The following is a 12,499-nucleotide window of genomic DNA, read 5'->3' as shown; positions in this document are numbered from 1 at the left end:
TACCCCAGTATAGTCGACAAAGACGTAGTTCTACGTCAAAAAATTTACATCAGAAATGTTTTGTATGCACGATGCCATTTTTTGACCAAAACATTTCATTGAAGTTTGTTCCTTCATGCACCTTTGTGGTGCAATTTTCAGGCACCATCTCAAAGTTACTTTATATCATAATTTTGTTAATGTAGGAATAAAAATCTTATTTATAATTTATAAATTGCCCCACCTTGCCCCACCCTGTGCACGCTAATGCAATATTTTACAGAAAGAGTTATTGAGACTGTTTTCAGTCCCGTTAAAATAATATAGAACGCGACAAATGTTAGTTTTATATAACATCCTCCTATAACGACAACCTAAAAAGAATTGACGTTAATTTTTTCACCCGCCAAAGAGCCAAACATTCAAGTTGAGAAAAAAAAATTGCATGTCATGTATGCTGTACCTCTCACAGCTACAAAATAGTGTAAAACATGTCTGGTACCTCTTTACATGCAATTAGATTAACATCTGAAGTCCATCCTTTTGAAATATTCTGCACAAAAGATATATTCTGTCACGCTCCATTCATAAAAAAACCGGGCCTTGGGAAGTAGTTTTTGTGCAGAATATGTAAAAAAGGAGGGACTTCGGATGTTGTGTACAAATTACAGATGCATTACTTTCAAAATCCTATGAATTTACACGCTAGTGCTCGTGAGATTCTGCTTGCCGAACTGAATTTCGATGATATTGTGTTGAAGTGGGATCCAGAGAGACGCTAAAAATTCATTTAAATCTTTAAGTAGAGTTTTACATTGTTGTTTGTTACAAAATTCATGCACCAAGTGGATTAGTGAGTTTCTGGGTGGTGCTGTGTTTAGTTCGGTCCAAAAACTGAAAATGGGTTGGAGCGTCTTTGTGTAAATGCAAGAATGGCAAAAAGTTAAGAGATATATTTCTGAATACTTGTAGTTCTAGTTCCTCATTATGTGATTAAGAGGCGGATAAATTCCTACGTTAAGCTATCCAATGAACATTTAGAATTATGATCCTGCTTGGATGGACGAATTTTTGATTTCTTGAAGTAGCAATTTATGATTAAATATTGAACATGGACCAAACTTTCTAATTTTGTGAAAGCACAACTCTGAATATCAAATTTTCGATTATGTAATGTAATTGTAGTTAAAATTCTAAAGGGGGCTACATTAATATTAGGAGTTGCTATAGCCCACATAGCCCCCTCTTAGTTACACCATTAAATGCAACAATGGTACAGGCTAAGAAAACGCGCAACCAACAACTGTGCAAGTGATCAACGTAATAAAGGCAAAAGAAGAAACACATAGGACTCGATATTCTTCAATTCCACTCGTTACCACATAGGCTACAATTTGAGATAAATCACTGCCTCTTAGATGGAAGTACTACTACTGCTACAACCTCCAACAGTCGGTTACTATCCTGACCACGTCCTTCCAACTGGTTTAGGAAAAAATGTTAGATGAACGATATAGAAAGCTTTACGACCCTTACGAAGGAAAGAAAGAGGCTTGCCCAAAGTTACAAATTCATCAAATGGACGAGCCTGGGTTTTAACCAACAACATTGTGCTCATTAGTGTACTAAAGCACTGTACCCGTCGTGCTCAAATACAAGATAAAATGATTGCAAAAACACATTCCAGACACCTTGAAAAATCATATTCTAAGGATGCCTCAACTGATAAACGATGTCCAAGTAGACATCAACTTTATCGTTGATCTACCGTGTGAAAAACACAATCATCACAATCCAGAAATGCCGAGTTATGGGTGGAGGGATGCTAGCTTTTATGTATTTATCCGAAGAAATGAACCCAAGATACATTCGGAAGCATGGTGTGTTTTGATTGAAAGGGGAGGAGATCGTAAAAATTAACGATCTCATCAGATGAATGCGGATGCGTTGTCGCTTCTGGCCAGGATTCCGGACCATTTGTACAGTAATAGAGATTGTATACAATGGTGGTAAAACAGAATGGGTCAATTCTGGTACGATATGAATCTTTTTTATTGGTTGATTAATACACTTTTCATGGTTCAATGCGGGTGAAATAATTACTTTTAATGAGCTTCTTTAAATGGCCAGGACCTTGATGGGTAATGATTCGACTAAGCGTGTATGCTCGGTCTCAGTGGTTGCTAATTTCGAACCAAGCGTTACATATTTGTATCCTATTTCAATGGTGACGCATGGTGACGCACACTTTCACCCTGATTCATCGTCAAGCTTACCTCACGAGCATGTGTCTATTTTTTTTTTTGCAAAATTACGCAAGTAAGAAAAATTTGAATAATCTCAAGTAAATATGACAACGGTCCTGCTTCTAGACAAAGAGCCTCCAAAAATAAAAATAAAAAATAAGCAAACAAACACAGCTTTCGACACAAGAGAAATCATCATGTTTACATCTAATTTTACACCTCACCTCGTTGCCGTCGTTGTCGGCGCAGTCGTGCACCCATTTAACCCAACAATGCAAGCAGGGTTGCTTCCACTCACTTCGCTATACAAAATATTTCCCGAAATTATGGATTGAACTTGTAAGTAACAAGAAGTAATTTCGCTTTCAAAAAGTCACAATCAGCGATTTTATTAAACTTCATTAAATCATACTTTCCAACCTACAACCTTACAAGTTCAAAATATCATTATAGCATCCAGTGTTGGTAAAATCCACTTTCATATGCTCTCAATATCACGCGTGATATAGGAATAAAACATCATGGTTGATATTGATTTTACAAGCTCCTTTGATATTGCGAGACATGTAAAAATGAACCTGAGGTTGACTTGACACACAAATGATTCCGTTGCACTTCGTTTTCTTAGGAAGAGAAAGTATAGTTCACTATCTCTCTTTACTCTTCACTGATGGCAGACACGAAGCAGCTGCTGCCATTAGTGACGGTAGTTTTCGGGCGCGTTCGGATGTAAAGCAACAATCATGAAACTCACCACGGTTTGGTAAGAATTGTAGCTGGTGAGTTTTGTTATCTTGATATTCGTAGCTACGATATCACAGCTTGTAATATCATCCGCAGTTACTTGCTTGTTGACTTTTGTCTACGAAAATCAAGCGTGATTTTGGACACTTGTGAGACTTGATGATATCGATATTTTCCGAACACTGATCCAATGATTTCATTATTTAAAAAAATACAGCGAAGAGACTGGAAGCAACCCTGAATGCAAGTAACGGTGCAAAATGTGTTGCCATTATGATGTCATCATCATTTTTTCGTTACTAATTTTTCTTTTGTTTGACGAACGACGACGCCGACGCCGATGACAGTGACAAACAGAGGGAGCGCATCTTGCCAACCGGGTTGACATACGTTTTAGGAACACTTGCGAGGTAGGGAGACCCTAATAAAAATTGTATGGTTAATTTGCTTAACGACGTGTTCTGGGTATCATCCAAACCATTTGTGGAATAGTTCAATGATTTGGGTTATCGTTCGTTTATGGTTATTTTTTGTTAGGGGAAGTCGCGCGCTTTCATTTTTCCCCACCATTACCTTCGCTCGTGTTAACTCATTGTTCGCGGTCAACGAAGTGGAAAGGAAAATGAAAAAATGTATGAAATTTTAAATGGATGCGGCGTATGCATCCACGGTTCCTTTGGTGAATAACTTTAGAAAAAAAATCGGCATTCGCGAAAATTTCTCCATTCGAATGAGGGATCTTTTCTCGTCATGTTGACATTATTAACTAAGGCTGTGAACCATTTGCCGAGTTAAATTTAACTCGTGGTTAAAAGTGACATTTCGAAAGTTATTTTCTATGTTCGAAAATACTTCGTAAATCGATCGGTTTTCGAGAAGAACATAGCCAAGGTTGTCAAAATTTAACTTCTTGCCTGTCAGAAGTAACCATGTTCGGATAGCAGGGTTAATCGATAACTTTCCATCTGTCAAATTTTAACCAAAAGTTAAAATAATCCACCAAATGGTCAGAGCCTAAATTTTTCTTCTCTGGTCTGGACCTGGATTGTCCCTATCCTCGGGCAAGTACCATTTCATGTTCAGTCGTTAGTTCAGTCAATCCTGCTCCATTATCACACCTTTCAGGAGACCGAGCAAGAGATAACCAACGTGAAGCATCCCCTAGTTCTACCAACGGGAGCACAACCAACGAAGATCAAACAACGAAAACACTACTTTTACAGTGGAACATCCGTGGATTATGGTGCAATCACACCGAACTAGTACATCTAATTCATCATGAGCAGCCAGCAGCTATTGGACTACAAGAGGTGATGACGAAAACTCTCAACAAAACTCTTATGATTGGGCTCTTTCCCACCGTCACTACTGTCAGGGGGCAGGTGCTGTGGGGCTTGGAATTCTGAATCAAATTCCACACCAGATGTACTCAATGAACTAGATTGACACACTCGAAAATCTCTTCGCGTTGATGGTTACTGCTAGACTGGTTTGCTACTAGTAGTCCTCAACAACGGTGAACCAACATTCATCAGTTCCGTACACGGTAGCACCTCAGCTATAAATCTTACCGTAGTGTCGCAGAGTCTTGCAAACAAATTGTTTTGGTCCACTGAAGAAGATATTCACGGAAGTGACCATTTTCCCATTCGAACACGTATCCAAAATAATTCTCCGCAGATTCAGCGTCGTAAGCGTTGGCTGTACAAAGTTGCAGATTGGCCAAAATTTGAACATAGTATATTGGATTCACTTTCTACAGAAGAAATAGTACCGATCGAGCGTCTGGGAGAGATTATTGTCAACGCCGCCAAAGTATCAATTCCAATGACATCTGCGAGCTGTAGGGGAAAATCTGAAATCTGGTGGACAGAAGATGTGAAAGGACGTTAAAGGGCGAACACGAAATTATTGCGACACATTCAACATAATAACATAACTTTTTTACCATTGGGTAAAAATCAACCAAATTTTGCACACTTTCTCATTGATGTGTATTGTGTACATGCTGTCAAACTCGAAGTCGTGTTTTTCGATTCAACGAAAATGGAGGTGAACCAACGCGAGTTGAGAGAACAAATTCTTTCCAAACACCTGGAATTTCCTGACCTGTCGCACCGGCAGTTGGGAAAAATGTTGAACATTCACCATTCAACCGTCTCCAGAGTGTTGAAGCGGTTCCAGGAGCGGTTGACGTTGGACCACGGCAAAGGAGCTGGAAGAAAACCGGGACCGGAGAACAAAAAGACGGAGGGAAAGGTGAAGCGGATGATTAAAGCAAATCCCAACGTCTCAAGCCGTGATTTGGCTTAAAAGATCGGCATGTCGCAGAGCTACGTCCAGAATGCAAAGAAGAGAGCTGGACTACATACATACAAGGTACAGAACTTCCCAAACCGCGATGAGCGGCAACAACGACGGCTAAAACTCGGGCACGGAAGCTCTACGAGAAGATGCTGACAAAATATGGCTGCTGTGTGATGGACGACGAAACGTATATAAAAGCCGATTTTAAGCAAATTCCGGGGTTGGAGTTTTTCACCGGCAAGAGCAAGTTCGATGTGGACGACAAATTTAAGAAGAAGAAAATATCGAAGTTCACCTCCAAATATCTCATTGGCAGGCCATCTGCTCTTGCGGACTGAGGAGTGAGCCTTTCGTGACAAAGGGCACAGTAAATGGCGAGATCTACAAATCTGAGTGCCTCGAGAAGCGCCTTTTGCCGTTCTTGCAGCAGCACGACGAACCTCCGCTATTTTGGCCAGATTTGGCATCATGCATCACTATTCTAAAAGTGTCCTGGAGTGGTATGAAGCCAATTCTATCCATTTTGTTCCAAAGGACATGAATCCGCCAAACTGTCCGGAGCTGCACCCGGTGGAGCAGTACTGGGCAATAATGAAGCGGGAACTTCGGAAGAGCAAGAAGACAGTCAAAAACGAGAAGGACGTGTTAAGAAAATGGAAAAAAAAATGAGAAACTGGTACCGGATGACACTGTAAAGACTTTGATGGAGAGCATCAAGCGAAAATGCGTTCAATTTTACACTCAAGGCTCCATCGATTAACTTTTCTTTTGATTTTTGAAGTAAATATATGTATAAAACTACCCTAAAATTTTGGTTTGATTCTAAACATTATAAGAAAATTGGCATGACATTTTCGGTGTCGCAATAATTTCGTGTTCGCCCTTTAAAACCCGACGCAAGACTTTAAGAAAACTCAAGTGTCTATCCGCTGATGATCCTCAAAAAGAAGCCGCCCGAAAAGCTTTCCAAGAAGCACAATCTTTTGCTAGAAGAACCATCATACAAGCTAAAGAAGAATCCTGGGAGACTTTCTGCCAGTCTTCTAATCCTAATACACCTTCGGAAACGCTATGGAATAATTTTCGTCGTTTTAATGGTCAAAGGAAAACTATTCAAAAAGGGCTCACAATCGATGGAAAATACGTTATAAGCCCATCTGAAATTTCCGAACACTTCGCCGATTTTTTCCAGGCATCATCGGCCTCGAAAGACAGTTAACTTCCAAACACCTCAACGGACGGGCCGGAAGCCGAGATGACCTTGACAGCAGAAGAAATTCAGTGTTGAATCGTGACTTCTCTATTCATGAGCTTTTCCGTGCTATTGACAAAGCTAGAGGGCACTCAACCGGAAATGATGATGTTGGCTACCCGATGATTCGTCGTCTCCCATTTGCTGCTAAACTAACAATGCTCAAAAGTTACAACGCTGTTTGGTCTGAAGAAAGATTTCCTGAGTGTTGGAAAGAAGGAATGGTTGTGCCTATTCCGAAACCCGGTGCAAATCACCAAAAAGCAGAAGGATACCGCCCTATAACCCTCCTAAGCTGTATCGGAAAAATCTACGAGCGTATGATTAACCACAGGCTCATGAACTTTCTAGAGGAGCACAACATTCTGAACCCAAACCAGCATGCATTTCGGGCTGGTAAAGGCACTTCTTCCTACTTCTGTGATCTTAAAGAAATCATCGAGGACATCAAAACTACCGGTTCTCACGCCGAGTTTGCTATACTCGACATCCAAAAAGCATACGACCAAACCTGGAGGCCAAATATCCTTAAACAAATTGGTGCGCTCAACATTGGACACCGAATGCGAAACTACATCACTGACTTCCTCGATAATTGTCGCTTTCGCGTTAGTTACGGAGGATCTTCATCAACTGAACGAATCCAGGAAAATGGAGTTCCCTAAGGATCTGTCCTCGCTGTAACACTGTTCCTGCTGGCCATTAATCCAATGTTTGACGATGTTCCCAACAACTTCCGCGTCCTCGTCTACGCCGACGATATCGTTTTAGTGGCTACGTCAAAGCATCTCCCCAGGGTTCGAAATGCTCTTAAAAATGCAGTTGACTCTATCAATGCTTGGGCTAAAAGTGTCCACTTCTCATTGTCTGCTCCAAAATCTTGCATTATACACATATGTACGAGAAAAAGGCATCGATGGCGCAACTCTCGTAAGGATATCAAAATCGGTGATCCGGAAGTCAACCTTGCACGATTCCTTGGCGTCTGGATCAATCGTAAGGGAGATTTTTCGGCCCACGCAGCGAAAACAAAGATGGCTCTACAAAATCGGATACAATACATAAAAGCCATAGTACCATGCGACTCTTTTCAAACCACCTTCAATCAAATCGTTAGGATAACCTCGGGAGCAATACAGTCGTCACCAGTTACCAGCCTGGTTGTTGAAGCAGGGGAACTACCACTCAATCTGCGTATGACTGAAACACTCATACGCAGGTATTGCCGAATAGCAGAGAAATCAAAGTTAGACCATCGAAACCTTCGCGAAGCGGCAAATTCAGCACTTCTCGACGAAACCAACATGCATATTCCTGACATTGCGATACAAGCCCTTACATCGGAGACCATGACTCACCCCTGGATACAGGGTATTGTGAAGGCCACACCTCCGAACACGGTGTTTTCCTGGATCGATGGGCACTGCGGTATCTCAGGAAACAGCGAAGCCGACAGCCTGGCAGGGTCTGGACCAGCTGGCCCCCGTTACACCGACGAAGTGCCACTACAGGACATAAAGCGATGGATAGTCAGCAAAATGTGGGAAGCCTGGGAAGCAGAGTGGTGCCAATCCCAATCCCTCTTCATCCGAAGAATCAAAGGAACGACGAGCAAGTGGACAGATATGTCGAAACTACGGGACCAGAAGGTGGTTTCTCGTCTTAGGACAGGCCATACAAGGATCTCACATAGTTTTGGTGGGACGCAGTTCCACAGAATGTGCTACGTTTGCGGAACCACAGCATCGGTGGAACACATCCTATGCCTGTGTCCGCAATACCAACAACTACGGGAGCAGTACACACTTCCCAACAGCATTAGGGACATACTGGGCGACGAACCTTTCACTTTAGCGACAGTTATTTATTTCCTCAAGGACGCTGGGTTTCTTCTTTCTTACTCAAGGACGCTGGGTTATACAACAACATTTAGATCCTTTTAACTTTCTTTTGGCTGACGGTACATCTCTACCGGACGGGGGATTACCCCTCCTACGGTGGAGCTCCGATCTCTTTCAAAACCCTACCCAACTTTGATGTACCAGATTGTTTTTTTTTTCTCGTTGCCTGTATTGTTAGTCTTTTGACTGGAATCTGTTTTAATTGCTTCTATTTGAGTACATGTGAATTGTAAGCCAACTTCGTAACAAAAATTTGCTGGCAGAACCCCCCTCTGGGGCCTCCCATTTTATAGAGATGAACTAGGCAACGGCTAAAAATCTCTCTAATAAAGTTTTAAAAAAAATCCTGACATTGCGAAGCTTCATCGTGTTGCTGATCGACCGTGGCACAACGGAGGAATCAAAGCGGATTGGTCGATTAAGCAAGCATTTAAAAAAGGACAAAACATCAAAAACGCACAGATTATCGTTCGCGATCATCTCAATACCAAATACAGTAAACACGTGAAGTTGTATACTGATGGTTCTAAAAATAACGGTAAGGTAGGCTTGGGAGTAATTGGGCCGAATATAATATTGGAAGGCAGTCTCCCACCTCAGTGTAGCGTATTCTCCGCTGAGGCAGTTGCCTTAGCCTCTGCTGCTAACATCGCAACACGCAACCCTACCATCATACTCTCTGACTCCGCAAGCTGCATTTCAGCCCTAGATAGAGGGAAATCAAAACACCCATTCATTCAAACGATCGAAAAAGAGGCAGCTTGCAAAGATATCACCTTTTGCTGGATCCCTGGACATTCCGGAATTATTGGAAATGAAGATGCTGATCGTGCTGCAGATCGGGGAATGCTTGCCCGTCGAATTGAAAATGTTATTCCTGCATCCGATATCCTCAACTGGGCTAGAAAACTGTTACAAGAGAAATTTCAAGCCGCTTGGGACTTCCATCGTCCAACATTTCTCAAACGATGCAAGGCATCGACTGAAAAGTGGATGGATAGAAAAGATCGTCGCGAGCAACGCGTATTAACTAGACTAAGATTACGTCATACTATACTAACTAAAGAGCACTTATTCAACAAAAATGTTTTAAAGTACTGCGACGTATGTAAAACCGAATTAACAATCGAGCATATCTTATTGCAGTGTGTAAAATACGATCTTATTCGCGAAGAAATAGGAAGCAATAATGATCTAAGCATTACATTAGGAAACGATTGGAACAAAGAATTGAAGGCTATAAAATTTCTGAAAAAATGTAAGCTATAATAAACAAAAAAAATCTCTGGTCTGCTAATCGAGGGCTGGAACAGAATTTTGTTTTTCGATTTTCTCCAACTTAGAAAATATTGACCCATAGAAATGAACACCCGAATCGACCCATCTTTTGTTTGAAAAAGTACCCCCGACGAAAAATTTAAGTAATAGTGTCAAAATGACGGGAATGGTGGAGGTTTCGTGAATACCGATTTTTGTTTTAAAGATATCCCAAACAAAGACACCGTGCGTCATAAATTCGCTCGATTTAGCGTGGAACAATTTCGCTGAATAATTGAAACTGTGTCCGTCAACAGGCATTTATGATCGTTATTCAACCTTTTTCACCGCTATCGACCACAAACAAGACCCATTTCCGGGAATCGCACTCGTCATCGGCCATGAATAAAACACGCACTATGCCGGAATGCAATTCTTACTACATACTAGGCTAGGAAATACCACTACCAGCAAAGATGAGTATCTGGTGCAAAAACAACTAGAACGCACACACACACTCACATGCAAAGCAAGCCAGGAAGCAAAATGCTCCCCGTCTTGAATCGTGCCCGGGTAGGAGAAGGGAGTCAAAATAGGTTGACATGTTTATATTCATTTCCTTCCCGAATTCACCCAACGACGACGACGATGACGACGGCGAGATCGTTATTCCATGTGCTTACGTTGCTGACAGGGGCTTTTGCGTCGGTTTTCCCATGGAAGACGTCGAGCTTCCAGCCCTTCGCTTTCTTCCAGACAACGAGGACGACGGTGTCTGAGTTAAGCACCGAGTTTGGATCAGGGATTATACTGCGGAAAGGGGGGGGGGGCTGATTTAGAGCTACAAAAGAAGTTGTCTTCCCTGGGGGTAATTCGTTCTTTTCGGCGACAGTCGGTAGTGGTCGTTGTTGGCGCTGTTGTAGAAGAGCTGCATAAGCAGACATGAGTTTTTTTTTTTATTTTCTGTGTAGTAGTTGTTGTTATTGTTGTCGATTGAAGTGTGTTGTGTTTATACACAGACAAATCTAGCTTAGGGTGCAGGTCGCAGCCCCGGACTGGGCACAGAAGGGGATGGTATCGATCGATGGGTTATTCCTTTCCGAGCTTGGCGATGTTTTGAAGGGATGAGGTCAGAGGTGAAGTTAGGTTTTAACAATTGAAGGTACTGGCTTTTCAGTAGAATTGGGTATACGTTCAATAAATTATTGAAGAATTTCCAACTGAACATCTGAAAGTTGTCGGAACATTAATAATTTTATTGACAATGAACGGCAAAGTTGCAGTTCCTCGCCAAATGACGAATCGCACATGCTCGACCTTCTCCGATTTTCATGAGACTGTGCATAATTATTTCTTATGAGTAATTATTCACATTACTGCTCAAATTCGGCCATTTTGATGATTTCAAAAAAAAAATCAAAACGGCGTGTTCGAGATGTAAATTCTTATCGAAATGGAGTATCAGACAAAGTTTAAAAAATTAAAGTCTTTCTAAGAAAAATATACAGTAATCCCCCGAATAGCGCGCATAAAGGGTATCCCACGGAAAAAAAAAAACTCATTAGAAAATTACCTATTGCGTATTTTCTCTTGAAAATTTGGGTAGAAGTAGTTTAGAGTGTATTGTTTACACTGTAGTTTTATCAACAATCAATACGAAACTAACGATTTTAAATTGGCTCACTACTTGACTAGCCTATTGGTCCCAAGCAAAACATTAACGTACCCCATTCTAGTCGAAATTCTAGTACTACGCAATGTTTGTTTTGATTCGCTATGAAAGTTTGACAGATAAAATGAGGGGTTATTGGTTTTTCCTATGTTTCGAGGGGTGCATCGATTAGCTTGGGACCGAAGAGAGAACCAGAGCTGAGCCAAAAAGTTGAGAACGTTATTTCGGGACATTCAAGCGATCTGCTCATATGGCAAACGGAGTGCGCCGTTCGTAACTACCGGGACTATAAATGGGGAGATCTACCTCAAGGAGTGTCTACAGAAGCGTCTGCTTCCTCTGTTGAAGCAACACGAGGGCCCTACGATCTTCTGGCCGGATCTATCTTCGTGCCACTATTCAAATGTTGTCCTGGAGTGGTACGAAGCCAACGGCGTCACTTTCGTACCCAAGGACATGAACTTCCCAAACGCACCGGAACTAAGGCCCATCGAAAAATACTGGGCTATTATGAAGCAGGCACTACGGAAGCATCCCAAGGAGGTCAAATCTGAGGAAGGCATGATGAAAAAGTGGGTTTCCGTACAGAAGGAGCTGCAACCAGATGTTGTACAGAACCTAATGAGTGGAGTATTGAAGTTGAATGAAATAAATATGCCAAAAATTTACTAAAGGGTTATATTTGATTGTCTGAAAGTTTGAGAAGAAAGGCAATTTTCTACAGAGTTTTTCCGTGATGATTGATGTCCTTTTCGAAGAAATCCACCCTGTTGCTTCGATACCACTGTAGGACTTCTCCGCTGTAGTGGCAGCTTGCCTAATCAGGCCACAACTTTACAGGTCCATTGTAAGCCTTAATGTACGGAAGAATACGTTTTTTTCAGGCGCTCCTGCTTGCACATTTTGGAATCCATAGTCTTGATTGTCAAGAAAACCTAGGTTATTTGTCCGGTTGTACTTTGTAAGAACCTCATTGTACAACTTCCGGGCACGTCTTTTGGCCACTAGATTCTGCTTCAATGTCCTGTTTGGTTGCTTACTGGCCCGAAAAGATTGAAATCCTTCTCACTGAGGAATATTTCTGACGGTGCTTTGGCTGGTATTGCATTTCTTGGCGATGTTATAATCCGACAGTCCTGGG

At 41.6% G+C, this 12,499-nt stretch overlaps 1 protein-coding gene across 3 annotated transcripts in view; it reads right to left on the bottom strand.

Moving 5' to 3' along the window:
• The window catches only part of Calx (sodium/calcium exchanger 3), a 771,840-nt gene that overhangs the window by 544,222 nt on the left and 215,119 nt on the right, over window positions 1-12,499 (bottom strand). The window lies entirely within an intron of this gene.

This window comes from Ochlerotatus camptorhynchus, unplaced genomic scaffold (assembly GCF_037179485.1).
Source record: "Ochlerotatus camptorhynchus isolate MF236.1 unplaced genomic scaffold, CSIRO-AGI_Acam_v1.1 ptg000203l, whole genome shotgun sequence".
Taxonomy (NCBI): domain Eukaryota; kingdom Metazoa; phylum Arthropoda; class Insecta; order Diptera; family Culicidae; genus Ochlerotatus; species Ochlerotatus camptorhynchus.
This window is presented reverse-complemented; position numbering and strand designations above follow the sequence as displayed.